A 15,498-nucleotide genomic window follows, 5' to 3' on the forward strand; every position below is an offset into this window, starting at 1 on the left:
TTGCTGCAGCTGTGACACAATATTCAGAACATTCATGGAGACTCTTAACATACTTTGTGTTTTATGAGAAAAAATGCATTCCATTTAAAAACCCTAGTTGGCAGTGTCTTGGTGGGGGGGGGGAGCTTTCTTAGATATGGATCTGAATTAGAACCCTAGTTATACACCCTTCTGTATGTGGGAAAGTTTGCGTTTGGAAAGTCTGTCTGTCTGTGATGGGGTGTGCCAGGCCTTCGTGGCTCCCTGCTAGAAGCCCTGATCATCGGCTGCACCACGTCCCAGGAAACAGAAGAAAAGAGCAGCCGTTTTGGAAACTAGTGAGATTTGGTCCTCCAGCACCCAGAAGGGCTGAGGAGCAGCAGCAGCCAATCAGGGCTCACCAGTCCACAATAAAAGGAGCTGGCTGATGTCAGCAAGTCAGTTCCTTGCTAGAGTCAGAGGGGAGGATGTGGATGCGGATGCTCTCTGGGTTGCAGCCACAGGAGCCAGTCTGGGCTAGCACCTCTTACTGACCACAGGCAGTGGCAAGGGCTAGGAAGGAACCCTGCTGCTTTAGCCACAGAGAGGAAATTTAATGCAGAAAGGGTAAGCAGCTGCTTTGTTTATAACTGGCCTGGAGTTTGTCATCCTGGAGTGAGTTTTGAACTGGGACACCCAGCTGGAGGGCTGAGTCAGATGACCCATGGCAGCAGGCTGACAACCTGCAGGGGATGCTGGTAGCTGATGCGAATGGCAACAATGCGATGTCAGGGGGGGCAGTCCCTAGGGGAGTGCACCTCACCATGCTCTCTTTTACTGACTTGCATGCACATGGTATATGCACATTTATGGCAGCATGTAGTTATAGACACTGCATGCCCAGCTGGTAGTGTAGGAGGTGATGCATGGCTTTTGGGAGTAGGGTGCCCAACCTGCCTGAACCCTAGGGAATGTTCCCTGCATGGCTCTCTCTGCCCAAGCACTGACTCCCAAATCTGCATTGCTGTTTTTAACAATGCTGCCTCCCCATGGCTGGACCCTTTCCCTGTTTCACTGAAAGGCTCTGGTGGTGGGGAGGCATTAGGGAAGGGCTCTGGCTGTTGGAGCCTTTCACTGAGGTGTGTAGTTAGGCACTTTAGTCACACGTGGATGTAGCCCACTTTCGCTGTGGCATATAGCTACACCTGTAGTGCCTGTGCTGTATGCACTGTAGAGAGAGTTTTCAGAGTAGCAGCTGTGTTACTCTCTATTCGCAAAAAGAAAAGGAGTACTTGTGGCACCTTAGAGACTAACAAATTTATTAGAGCATAAGCTTTCGTGAGCTACAGTTCACTTCATCGGAAAGTGTAACCAAAGTCAAACACACATGCAGATGCTCTGTTTACCTCTTCCCTTGTCTTTACCCATAGTTCCACCACATTCATTCTATTTCCATACAGTGGAGGAAGGCAAGTGAATGGTTACATACTGGAGCCGCTGGAGGTTGCCTGAGTTTGTTCTTTGCTTTGCTTCTGGGCAATTATCTTTATTGCACAAGACTTTTCTCCAACTGTGACACACAATCCAAATGGGGAAAGTAGAGGGACAATTCTCCATTGCATATTGATGTTTTACTTAATTTCCAGCAACATGCTGTGTTCTCTGAGCAGAATACTATATTCACCCAAACTCGCATTTAACACTGAACCAAAATTACATATACCCACATCTTTATTCTTCATAAGTCAATTTAATGACTGTTTTCATTGGGAGGGATTTAAAAAAAACTGTTCTGAATTAATCTAATCTGTTAAAGATGTGGCACTGCTGAAGAATATCTTGATGACTCTAGAGTGCTTTTTTGGGTGATCTTTTTTTTTTCCAGGATGTATTTAGGAGTCTCATGAAAACATCACTTGAATACAATAAAATTGGTAGTGTACATTTATGTCAATGATATCAGTGATTTCAGAATATTGCGAGTGTTCAAATGCATAGGGTCACCTATTTAAGATCTTAATTTAAGTGGATGCCTTTTCAAAAGGACTCAACTCCCAACAGCCTGAGAACAACAGCGGATTCTGGGTGCTGAGCACTTTTGGAAGTCTGGCCCATAGAGAATAACTAACATTTGTAAACAATCTGTTGTGTCCATAAGGTCCTGAGAATTGACCAGGAGGTGGAAAGAGCTCTTTGTTTATGGGGGATTCAGATACAGTGGCCATTATGAGCACAATCCAGTGCCCTGGGAAGTCAATTGAAAGGCTCCCATTGACATAAATTGGCACCAGATCATGTATGGCGCTTGTATATTATGCTATTATAAAGACAGAAGGGATTATTAGATCATCTAATCTAATCTCCTGCATAACACAGGACAGAGAATTTCCCTGAACTAATTCCTGTTTGTGCTAGCAAATATCTTTTAAAACAAATCCCACCTTGATATAAACATGTCCAGTGACGGACAATTCTTAGTAAATTGTTCCAATGGTTAATTACTTCTGTTTAAAATAGGGTGCAATTTTTTAAATCAGAATTTATCAAGTGTAAACTTCCAGCCTTTGAATCTTGTTCTACCTTTGCTGGCTAGATTGAAGCCAAATTTGTGTTCCCCATGTAGGAACTTAGACTGTGATCAGGACACCTCTTAACTGTCTGTGTTAAGCTAAACCACAGTATGTGAGCACCTCACCCTCATAGTATCTGAGCACTCACCTCACACCTGTGAGGTAGGGCAGTACTATTATCCCCACTGTAAAGATGGGGAACTATGGCACAAAGAGACCAAGTGGGGGAGGGATAGCTCAGTGGTTTGAGCACTGGCCTGCTAAACCCAGGGTTGTGAGTTCAATCCTTGAGGAGGCCATTTAGGGATCTGGGGCAAAAATTGGGGATTGGTCCTGCTTTGAGAAGGGGGTTGGACTAGATGACCTCCTGAGATCCCTTCCAACCCTGATATTTTATGCTTTGCCCAAGGTCACTCAGGAAGTCTGAGATAGAAAAGCAAATTGAACCTAGGTCTTACGAGTCCCAACCTAGTGAGCTGTAGCTCACGAAAGCTTATGCTCTAATAAATTTGTTAGTCTCTAAGGTGCCACAAGTACTCCTTTTCTTTTTGCGAATACAGACTAACACGGCTGCTACTCTGAAACCAACCTACACTGTAACTGACTGGCTACAAGACAGCTCTTTGAAACTCACGCCCAGTCAGCATTAGGTGGGGTGAACGGATATATTATATACTGCCTCTAAAACATTAGCTATTCATGATTGCCAGAGAACAATAGGGCAAAATGATGTTGTTGTTGTTTTTGTTATTATCCAAGAAGTGTACTGTAGACTTGATTGCACCATTGATCTCATGTATAGTAAATCCCTATGCTTACTTACCAAGGTAATAGATGCCTTCAAATTCTGATAGAAAGGTAGTTAGTTAGACCCTTTGCTCCACTATGTTTCTATACCTGATGGTTACAGTATTCACACTGATGTCCTCTACCCTGTTGGCTCCAGTACTGAAGCAGTCATCTCAAATCAATGCAAAGAAGTGTAGCCTGATCTATGGATTGTGTTAATTATATTGATTACATAACATTTCACAGTTATCACTCTGTTTGACAGGTTAGGGTCCCAAGATCAGGCCCAGTATTAAAATTACTGTTCAGCTGGGAACCCCAATGTGCATAGCTGCCACCCTCACACTGTAGGAACCCTTCCGTATTTGTAATAATTTATTAATACATTTTAGCAAAGTCACAAACACTCTACCCCAGAAAGGTAGCGAGCGAGAGAGAACACAGAATGTACAGCTGAACACTTACACCACCCCTTGCAGAACAACCTGAAATGTTATCCATGATCTTCATCACCATCATAGAATATCAGGGTTGGAAGGGACCTCAGGAGGTCAAAGCAGGACCAATCCCCAATTTTTGCCCCAATCCCTAAATGGCCCCTTCCAGGATTGAACTCACAACCCTGGGTTTAGCAGGCCAATGCTCAAATCATTGAGTTATCCCTCCCCCTTCCTCATCATCACCAGTGGCCATAATCCTGACAACTCCCAAGGGCTATATCTCTCTCTTCCTGTACACAGATTGGGATACAATTTTTATATGTTACTGACCCCACTATGTCTAATGTATATTCAGTAGGGGTTTCTTCCCCTCTTTCTTATGTGTTTCCTTATTCTGCTAATGTTGGGGTGCTCTTCTCCTATCGGTTAGTATATTAATGATTTCAACTTGTCATCTATGTCAGTTCCTTATGATGGCACTCTTGTGGTCAGGCATCTGCAGATGTTCCTATCCCAAAATATTCAAAAGCTAGTGTTCGCTCATGTTCCTATGATTGGCTGGCATCATTATGGACAAACTTGCTGCTTAAACACTCTGTTCCCAGTTCACTAAAACTTAGGGGTGACCGTTGGGCCATTTCTTTGTGCCAAAGTTCATAGGCCTCATGCTAACTGCTGAAGTGCATGTCTTACAGGATACAGGTCTGTAGGTTCCTTGTATTACTGCTGAATAAAATAAATGCTAAAGCTAGGTCTATGGGCTACAGAAGTAACAATCCGTTTAGGTCAAACACTCCAAGAGCTTGGCCTTTACATCTGGGAGGGGGCTTGAAGGTAGCATCCCAGAAATGGTTCTGTGAATCTGCCTAGGTTTTCCCAATTTTCTCACACTCTGCCTAAAGAAGCTCAAATATCACAATGGAAGGGGCATTGTGAGAACCTGAACAGAACAGAATGGCTCTGCCTTTGGCTGTCATGGCTGCAATCAAAGGCCTGGCTGGGGCCTGTGTGTAGACTAAGCTTTCTTACTCCTCCTCCCCACCCCCAGCTTGAGTAGGAGACAGTGAACTCTTGCGCCATTCCACGTGCAGCCCTAGGAAGAGAGTGTCTTGCAGCATCTCCTGCTCCTCCCCTGCTCCTGAGGAAAGTCATTTGCTGCAACACAACCATGTTTCTGGGTGCCACATGCAACACACCTTGCACCAGCTCAGCTATGCTGACCAGTACATTAGGGGTGCAAAGCCAGGAGTCTGCCTACTTCTCACCCTATCTGTACACTCCCCTTCCACCTGGTGGGGCCCTGGGTGGGGTATGCTGAGCACATAGCCCCAACCTCCTCATCTGCCCCACTCAAAAGGCATGGAGGTCCTGTATTTCCCTGCACACATGCATTTGGACTAGATGAGATCTGGATCAAAACAGTTAACACGGTGAGTGTGATAATTGCAAAAGGATAATGCCAAAGCAATCGGAGTCACTTCAACGGCTAATCAAGTCACTGGGAATGGAGAGAGGGTGGGGGAGGAAACACACAATGACTTTGCTACCTCACTTTTAATGAGCTGGCTCATTGCATTTCACAAGTTTCCAATTCCCAAACATTTGATTTATACCTTAACTGAGCTATCTGTTGCCGCGCATCAGTCATGCTGGTTTTTAATGAATGTCATGTCATACTTATGCATAAGTGATGGCATAAAATGTTCCTCTTTGTTCTAAGAGCTCAAGCTTTGCTGCTGTCACTCGTGTGACCACCAGAATGGACAGCATCTATTATTTTTATGAGATGCTTCGGTGTCATTAGACATTACCTTTTCCAAAAGAGAGTGACTCGTTCTTTCTCTCACTGTCCTGTGAAGTGTTGCTTTGAATCCTTATCCTATACAATACTGGAGCAGCAGGTACCTAATGAAATGGGAGGAATGTATCAAGGGTGCAAAAGGTGAGATGAACTGGATTAAAAAGTTGCTAATGATGAGATAATGGTATTCGGGAGCAGGTTGAGAAATTAAAGTTTTTTCACCTTATCTAGTAACTTCTAAATAGTACCTTGATTGATTTTTTTTTTCTTAAGAAAAGACTGGCATGACATCTTCCTCAACCCTAGCTCTTGTAATGGCCATATTGTGGATCTCTTACTGACGTTAGTTAGCATTTACTTATGTGCATAGTCCTAGAATATATCTAGGCTGCAGTCATGGGGGTGTTTGCCTCTTGAGCAGACATACCTGAGCTAGCTTTAATCTAACTGGGCTTTGATTGCAGGCTACATGAGCCATCCTGGAACCATAGGTAATTACTTGCATGGCTACCCCCATGCAGCCACGGCTTTGCTGCTCTTGGTACCTGCACTAGCTACATTAAAGCTATCTTTGATATGTTTACATGAGCTGCGATCACACAGTTGTGATTGCGGTGTCGATACAATCTCATTTCTGTTTCTATTACTATTTCCCCATGTTATTTCTCTCCCCCCACCCCACCCCCCAATGTTCCTCAGACGTTCTTGTTAACTGCTGGAAATGGCCCACCTTGATTATCACCATAAAAGGTTTTCCTCCTCCCCTCCCCACTTCCTGCTGGTAATAGCTCATCTTAAGTGATCACTCTCCTTACAGCGTATATGATAAAACTCATTGTTTCATGTTCTCTGTGTGTGTATATAAATCTCCCCATTGTATTTTCCACCGAATGCATCCAATGAAGTGAGCTGTAGCTCACGAAAGCTTATGCTCAAATAAATTTGTTAGTCTCTAAGGTGCCACAAGTCCTCCTTTTCTTGATACAATCTCAGGTGAGGATTATGCAATTGGGCCCTTAGATTATTGTTTAAATACCTACATAATTATTTCTTTATTTGAAATGTGGACAGACCTGGCTAATCTATATTTGACCTCTCTCAGATGGTATGTTATTGAGGAATGGGAAAGTTTTACTGGTAAGCAATTTTACAGCACATATATTTTATCTAAAGCAATGGTTCTTGCCCTTTTCCACTCCAGGATCCCATTTTCCAGTCTGGGACCCTCTCATGTTCTCAGGCCTAATCTCCCCAACAGGTTGGGATCTATCTGGGAACCCCACTCCCATGTAGCATTATAAGAAAGGCAGTGGATACAATCCCAGGCCCCAGGTTGCGGCTAGTTGAATAATAATAGAAAATGTCACCAAAGGATTTTTTTCCTCACAAACATATTAATGATCTTAACAATCCCTTTATTCATCTCAACTGCTCTTTGACCAGCTTTATTGAGAACCCATGATCTAAAGAATCAATGATTCCTGACTGAGCAGTATCACTATCATAACTGTCTTTGATAGGTCATCACTGGGCAATGGTTAGCTCTGTTGGAAGAGCCAGTGGCATCACTGGGGGAAAAAAGGATGGAGTCAGGATTTAGCACAGCTTTTCATTTCTCCATTGCAGGGAAAACGGGTAAAATAGTACCACTCGAATATCACTGCTGTAGGAGGCATAGGTTATCTGTTGTTACATATTGAAGATTGTTGCTGTAATGAGTCCATTCACCAAGGATGCAGAAGTGGTAAAGGGAAACTGAACATCTCTTCATTCCATTTAGAAAAAATGCTTGATGTCTGATTGCAAAGCCAGTGTAACAATAGGAAGTAGTGAAAAAGGAAGGGCATCTGTGTGTAGAACACTTCACCAAAATAGTATAAAATAAAAATATCAGATTAGACTTGGAGCCCTTTTTTCCCAGCTCTTCACTGTCTCTAAAAAAGCCTCCTCAGGAAAGAACTTTTAGGATTGAGCCTTTATCCTAGTTAACATCACTACCATAGCAGCACATTCTCCCCCTACCTTGCTCAAACACCCTGAAGACAAGTGGAGCTGTCCGTGAATTCTTAAGCCAATCAGGGGCTAGATCTAGCTCCTATCTGGACTCTGGATCAGTCACATCTCCTCTGGCAGCTCATTCCACAGCAGAGCCTCTTTGCTGGAGAATGCTTTCTCTCTAGCTCTTGTGCCCTTCATCCTGCACTTCATAAGCTCCACCATCCCAGAGGAGTGCAGATGTATTGACAGATCATGCACTGAGACTTGGTCCACTAACTCTGAAGATCAGGTTCCAGGCCTTAAATTGGCTACAGTGATCAGCTGCAATTTAGCAGATGAGGTGGGGTTGAAGCATGGGGGTGATATGCTCACAGCTGCCAGGCCTGCTGGGATATGGATTTCTGGAGCCTCTCAATTGCTTTCTCTTTAAGTGCCAAGTATCGTGAGTTAGAGTAGGTGATGGAAGCATGGACTCCTGTGGCCAGTCTCCGCGAAAGCTGACGGAGGCAGGAGGTACTCTTTTTCCCATTGGCACTAGCTGCTTGTGTGCAGGATAACAGGAGAGTTGACCACAAAACTTTTCACCACTTTGACAAATGGGGAGAATGCCTTCACTGGAAAGGAGAGTGATGGACCCAATGGGTTGACCTGGTGGCCAGAAAGCAAACTGGCCACCAGGTTAACCCATTGGACACTATCTATCTGGATAGTCCTGCAGAGCATTTCCTCCTCACCAGCATTGCGTGGGTTGAGGGTGGGCTGGCTGCTTTTCATCCAGGGGAAGACATCCTGCAGGCATTGTGACATCATGGTGATAGCACTGGTCACACTGGTGGAAAAGGGTGGACAGCTGAGTGTTGTCAGTGTCTTGTCAGTAGTGTAGTCTGTGGTGTCTTATCACCTGCCCAAGTAGCTTCATGCAGATATTGAAGAGGATGGACAGGAGGATCCACATGGGACTGCAGCTGGGGAAGGTTTGGAGAGAAGAGGAGCAGTTTGCCACCATATTCCTTGGATTTAGTTGGAGAGCAATGACCAGAGCCATTGCAGTGCTGCTTTGTCCACCCTAGCTACATCCTGTAATATCTTGTGGTCTGCTGTGACAAATACTGCTGATAAGTTGAGTAGTTTGAGCAGTTAGATGTGGCCTCTGTTCACTGCCTGGAAGAGCTCATCCCTCCTTGGAGTCTCTCCAGGCATTTCCTGGTCTGAAGCCCAATTATAAAGCATGCAAGATGTCAGTTGATGCCATGTGTTGTTGGAACTTGGTTCTCAATAATTTGGAATCCTGGTCATTGGAGGTTTTAAAGAGCAGGCTAGACAAGTCCCAGTCAGGGATGGTCTCGGTCCTTAATCCTGCCTTAGTGCTAGGGATTGGGCTAAATGACCTGTTAAGATTACTTCCAGCCCCATGTGTCTTTTCCTTTTCCTAGGAATAGGATGCTGGGCACAGGCTGAAAGCTGGGTAGATTTTCTGCATCCAGTGTGGGCTCTTTTTAGACTCTGTCTGAGGGTCCTTTTGAGGTCCACTTCTCTGAGGGAAGCATTCTGAATTTCTGCTAGCAGTGGGCACAGGTATTGGTCGCTGGCTTTTACCTGCTAAGTGGGCCATGGCCTGTTTAACCAGGCATGGCTCATGCTTTTGAGGGATTCTTGAGCTTCACCATGTGTGATGGGGCTAAATTCCATCATCAACTATGTGATTGGGGGTGGGTTATGCAATGTCTGGCATAGTTTTCTGCCTTGGAAAGCTTATTGTGTATTCAATTGATCTTGTTCCACACAGTAGGATGAAGGTGTCTGCAACACTGAGTATTAGTGCCAGCTGTCTGGCTTGTGCAGTCCATGTTAATTATCTGGTTTGCTGTTAAGAATAACTGTCAGCTGCAATTCTGTGGCTATGTTAACAAAGGAGAAGGCAACCGTCTGTACCTCCCTTACTGCAGCAGCGTAACCCAGTAGGCAACGTTTGTGCCGTGGGCAGATGGATTTGAGGTAGGCTTTGTGCTTATAGTCTTCTGCCTATGAGCATCCTCTCACGAATCTCACTGATGAACCATGGTGAGCTTCACAGTCCATGTGGGGGTGCTGGGTGACCTCAGTGATTCTAGCTATATTGCTAGATTGTGTAGCTCATTGGCACATTGAACTTCCAGTTGCGTGATTTCCCTGCCCCCCTCCCACACCCTGGAGCACACACAACTTTGTCCAACCATCCCTTCCCACAATGTTTGCTCTCTGACTGTGTTCAGGTTGTGTACAACCTCATCTCTCTATGGGTCCCACTGGTACACTTGCAAATTGTCACTCTGGAAAATAGATTACCATCAGCACTGGGTAGTAGTAGCACCATGGGAGTAGGTTAGATGGATATGGTATGCTGAATGCTTTCTACCCATTCTGTGATTGCCAAATACCTTGGGGAATTTAACCTTCTAGCTTAATGAGAGAACTCGGTATCCTTTCCTTTCAGTAACTTTTTTCATAAATGATTATTTTTCTTTCAGATGATAAACTTTGTCACTACAGCTGGTGGTAGAATGACAATTCCTTTTGATTTTTCACCAGCAGAAGTTGGTCCAATAAAAGATATTACCTCACCCACCTTGTCATGAAATGGATTTGAGAGACATCTTTTGAGACATTGAAATATGTTTTTCATTCCCAATTAGAATGAAAACAAAATCTTTTGAACACTTTCAAGCAGCAGAATTGTGTCAAAACATCTCTTTTCTGATTGTAAAGGTCAGCTATTTTATTTGGGTCTTTGTATCTTTCTGTGGAAATTACTGAAAAGTCCATCTTGGACCGCAAACTTCAGCAAAAACTTAGTTGAAATTGATATGTCTCCATGTGGGGGGGGGGGGAAGTTGAATCAAAAACATTCTGATGAGCTCTGTTAGTCACACCTAAATTAAACACAATGATGCAGTGGTTTAAAGTCAGTCTTCTGTCTCTGAGAAACTGAAGTTCCAATATAGTTCAGACAACTTGACACTCTTATCTCACCTACTCATAATCCTGGTACTTTTAATAGTGGAAACCTCTTAACCTACTGACTACTTTTGCCAATTGCAGCTGTAATTCCTGATAATATTAGAGTATTCTGCTAAATAGGTTGTTTTATTACATAGAATCTGGGAAAACTGAGACACTGCTCGGTCTTATTGCTCCACTAAAAATGAGGACTATTGGAAATATAAAGTAAGTGAAGCATGAGTTAAAGCAAACCCATTTATTAACACTCCACACGTTTCTGTTAATGAAAAGATAAGCACATTTCCACACATTTGCTGTGGTTTAAAAATATCTTGGTCACATTTTATATTAAAGGCTCATTTATAAATACTTTATTGTGGTTCAATAATTGATAGGGTGATTTATAGTGGATTTGATAACATTTGTGTGCAGAGTACAGTACATTAACAATATCTGCTGAAAATACACTTTGTAATTGTAGCAGCTTGTCAGTGCATCATCTGCTAAGCATTTATTGCGCAAGCATTTTAATTATTTCTTTGACAGAGGACTTGCTATATTCTGGAAGGGATGACAGTGCCTGCCTTAAGATGTATGCAGGGCATTATGATATGGGTCTATGCCAGAGGCTTAGCTTCAATGTGTCCCTAGATATTTGTTTGGTGGACTGCTAATAAATGCAAAAGACCAGTGTGGTGTTTGCTAGGCGTGCCCAGAACCATAAGCCACTGTTTCTCCTCTGTGTCATCATGAGAGAGCTTTGCTGGAGCTTAAACAGTGTGCGTCAGCAGCCTGTCTGCTTCACCAGCACACTCAGTGCAACTCTGCTAGTTTTAACCTTGCCTTGCAGGTAACATTCAGTGAATCCAAGTTCCCAAACCTTCTGGAAGAGCGTTCCTCTGTGATAACCAGCCGCTACCACTGGCTGCTCACAGAAATAACCAAGTCCATTGGTTCCTGTTGGCTTGACGGAGGACTCGCACCTCAATTTAGTACAGCAGTACTAAGATGGATTTCTGCTAAAACAAGAATAAGTTTATGAAAAAAACAGTGATTGAAAGGACACAAAGCAGAGACAATAGAAACAGAAAATGATTACAAATAAAACACCCTTTCTATTGTCTAAAATTGAACAGATTACGATCCTGGTCTCATGGCAATTTCTCACTTACAGCCAGTTCTCAGCGTCCTCAGCCCCCTGGCAGTGGGAACCACCTTTCACAGATTCTGAGAGCACTGGCCCCTTTTGTCCCATAAATGATGGATAACGAAGGAGTTCCCTTTATTGTCCAGAAATGTATTCTTTGCAAAGCAAGTCCAGAAACCGTTCCTCTCGGTTGGTGGTTGATCTTCGGGATGCAAAGGCCAGGTCCTCTCTTCAGCCTCTGGTCAATTTGCTTTTTTGATTGGTCTGATCTTTGTGCATCTTAGATGCAAATGTACTTTCACTGTCCTCTGTTTTCTCATCCACCTGTTAACTTGTTCCAGGCACACAGGCAAAGCCACATTCCTTTGCCTAGGGCGGGCTTGTTTATCAACTGCCTTAAAAGCATATTTTAAGAACATATTTCCAGCACACTTATGTAACTTTGTATACACAATGATGTTCATGACCAGCATGTCACCAGTTTTCATATGATATCCAAACTGTTCTGACACCAGTGTGTTGGATGCGGCGAGTTTGTCAAAACTGCTGGGGTTTACTGTTACATAAGTGTGCTCTTTGCCAACTGGCACAAAGGGACTTTTAGGGTCACAGCCAGGTTCCTATGAGCTTTGTAATTGCACAGCATAGGGCTATGCAAGGAAACAACTCCCTCATCCATCTATGTAAGGGCCTCCCAAAGTAGCAATTCCTGATCCTGGGAACTCTCCTGGGGGGGAAATGACATAGCGGGAAGGCATGGTCAGAGCCCCATCCCTCTTTGCACAACCCTACACTTTGAAGCCAGCACACCAGGGAGAACCATCTGTGCCAGCCTCCTGGCTGATGCAAAGCACTACCTGCCTGCTACCCATGCACATGGAGCAGCCCCAGAATAGATGTTACTTGCCTGAGGGACAATCCGGTGCTTCTTGTGTGCAGATTCACATTGCAACCTCCCCCTGCACAGGAAAGTGGCAGAAATGCCACAATTTAGTTCAAGGGAGCCATTATATCAAATTCAAAGCCACACATTCTTAACTTGTGGCAAGGCGTTCCACTGGCTATCATTGAGTTAGCAGGATTATCCATATAGCTGTCCAGTTAAATTTTTTAAACAGAATAGCCACTTGCAATAGCAATTACTGACCAAAACCAGGAGTTTTGGAAGGCATCTAAACCCTCAAACTATCGAGGGTTAGGAGGAAACTTTCCCTGGAGGGAGGCTATCCTGTAATTGCTGCTGCATAGTTCCTTACACCTTTCTCTGAAGCAGCTGGTGCTGGACACTGTCAGGGACAGGATACTAGGATAGATGAACCTTGGGTCTCATCCAGTCTGACAGCCATAATTTATCCAGAAGAGATTTTGCACATAATTGATTATATGTTGTTTGTCATCTAAACAGAGGCCAATCTGCCTCTCCAGCCATAATGGTAATGTCTAATGCACCCAAACAGCTCACTGTGGGGAAAAAAGTGACTTGGAGAGAATCAATTTAAACCAAAAATGGACAAAGAGCTCCCAGCAATACACAGTGAAATAGATGGCTGCAATCAAAAAGATGTTTCCAATTACCATTAGAATTCCAGGTTAATTTAAATGATCTGATTCTTCTTCATCATCATCAGGGTCATGTTCACACCAAGGAGGCTTTTTTTCTGAAGCCAATCTACAGTAGCTAATTTGCTTCATTGTGCCCATTACAATTTCTTCCTATCCAACCTTATTCAAAAATTTGTCTGGATAGAAAGATGCCCACCTCCAGAAATCAGTGCATGACAGCTCTAATTTAACAGTTTTTAGGACAAAAAATGCCAAGGTTCATTTAATGTAGGATTGTTCCGTATTGTTGACTGAGCAGCCCCCCACCCGCCATCTGTCCCCTCTGCCCCTCTCACCCCCAAGGTAGCAGAAATTTGCAGATGAATTTTCTCCTTGGTTCAGGACTGTGTCTCAGACTCCAAGCCTGCATGTTTTAAACTAACATTTCTAAGCCTTCACTTTAACAACGACCTAAGATGAGTTCTTGGCTTTTTTTGAAGATTGCTGTGCACCATAAATCAGCAGAATTAAAGAAAGGGAGGAAAAAGCAGTTTGGTGCTGGTGTGACTGTAATACTAACATGGAATGTTTAGTTTACAAACCAGCCCTCTAAAGGTGTAAATGAACATCTGTTGCTGGTGCTAATTGCAATGATCTAAAGCGGATGGCTGTGATTCTGGGAGGGAGAGATTAGCAAGGCCTCTCAGATGTATTCATGTCTGAAAGGGATAATTTTAGAAGTGTTCCTCACTATATTGCAATGTTTTCTAGTTGTTTGCAGTGGTGGTGTATCCATGTTGGTCTCAGAATAGGAGACAAACAAGGTAGAGTGTCTGAGCTAGATACAAGTTGGGAGAGATTAAGTAGAAGGGTTTGAAGTGGACAATCAAGGGTAACAGGCAGTGTGGTGTGTTTAAACATTGTTGGAATGAGTCAAAAACAGGGTCCCTGTTAAATCCATGGGTTTTGGTGTCTAGCAGAATTATGAATGTAAGCTCCCAGGCTCATCTTTTGTGCAGGTTTCCTTTTGAGGACAAGTATTGAAGGATCAGATATGGAGTGATTGATTTGTGAAAAGGGTTCACCCATGGTTGATATGGGTTTTTTGTCTTTATCATGTTCCTGGGTGAGTTAATTTAAGAGTGTAGTGACTGTCTGGTTTCATTCATAGTTGTTGTTGCATTTGATGCACTGGATGAGGTACACCATGTGTTGTGATAAGCATGTATAGGATGCATGGATCTTGAAAGGTGTGTTCTGTAGGGTATTGATCCTCATAGCAGTGGAGAAATGACTGCAGGTTTGGCATTTGTTCTGGGATCACTTTGACTGATAAAATGACAAAAGACAAATACACCCTATCACGCACGGTGGACACTTTTCACAAGGCAATCTCTCCATATCTGACAGGTTTCAGAGTAGCAGCTGTGTTAGTCTGTATTCGCAAAAAGAAAAGGAGTACTTGTGGCACCTTAGAGACTAATAAATTTATTGGAGCATAAGCTTTCGTGAGCTACAGCTCACTTCATCGGATGCATTCTTTCAATACTTGCCCTTCAGGGAAATGAGCACAACACCTTCAAGGTGAGCCTGGGAACTTAAATTCATAACCTTGCTAGATACCAAAAACCAGGGACTTAACCAGGGGCAGTTTTTGTGGATTATTCCAACAATTTAAAACACATCACACTTTACCCTTACTTGCCCACTTCAAATCATTTATGCGTAACAATCTAACCCTCAATTGTCCACTTAATTTCAGGTGACCACCTCCAATATGTGTTACCCCTTCTGTTTAACAATCTGTCCCAACTTGTATTTTGTTCAGACACTCTGCTTCCTTCCCCAGACCTGAAGAAAACCTATGTGTAGCTTGAAAGCTCGTACCTTCCACCAAGAGAAACTAATCCAATAAAAGATATTACCCCACCTACCTCATCTTGCTCATGTTTTCTAATGGCTATTTACATTTAAATCAGCCATGTACTTATACAGGGAGCCCCGTCCTGCACCACTGATCATGACATCAGGGTCTATAAACACATAGGCTTAATTTTTCCAAAGTGACAAGAGTTTTTGACTGCCCAGCTAGAGATGCCTTAAAGGCAGTGATCCCAAAGATTTGAAAACCGAGTGGCTCCCTTTGGAAAATGAACTCTTGCATTTTTTTCACCTGCAGCACTGCTATGTGGTGTTGCATCTTCTGCACTCTCCTGGGTAATCCTTCATACCCCATCCTACTAGTATTATCTCCTTTTAAACATACTTTGATAA

The 15,498-nt window shown here is 43.4% G+C and overlaps 1 long non-coding RNA gene across 1 annotated transcript in view; it reads left to right on the top strand.

Moving 5' to 3' along the window:
- Nucleotides 1-456: 456 nt before the first annotated feature.
- Nucleotides 457-15,498, top strand: part of LOC122459996 — a 50,780-nt gene continuing 35,738 nt past the window's right edge. Inside the window, exon 1 of the long non-coding RNA XR_006281001.1 lies at nt 457-585. This is a non-coding gene — a long non-coding RNA (uncharacterized LOC122459996). The remainder of the gene's footprint in view (nt 586-15,498) is intronic.

Source organism: Dermochelys coriacea, chromosome 4 (assembly GCF_009764565.3).
Source record: "Dermochelys coriacea isolate rDerCor1 chromosome 4, rDerCor1.pri.v4, whole genome shotgun sequence".
Taxonomy (NCBI): Eukaryota; Metazoa; Chordata; order Testudines; family Dermochelyidae; genus Dermochelys; species Dermochelys coriacea.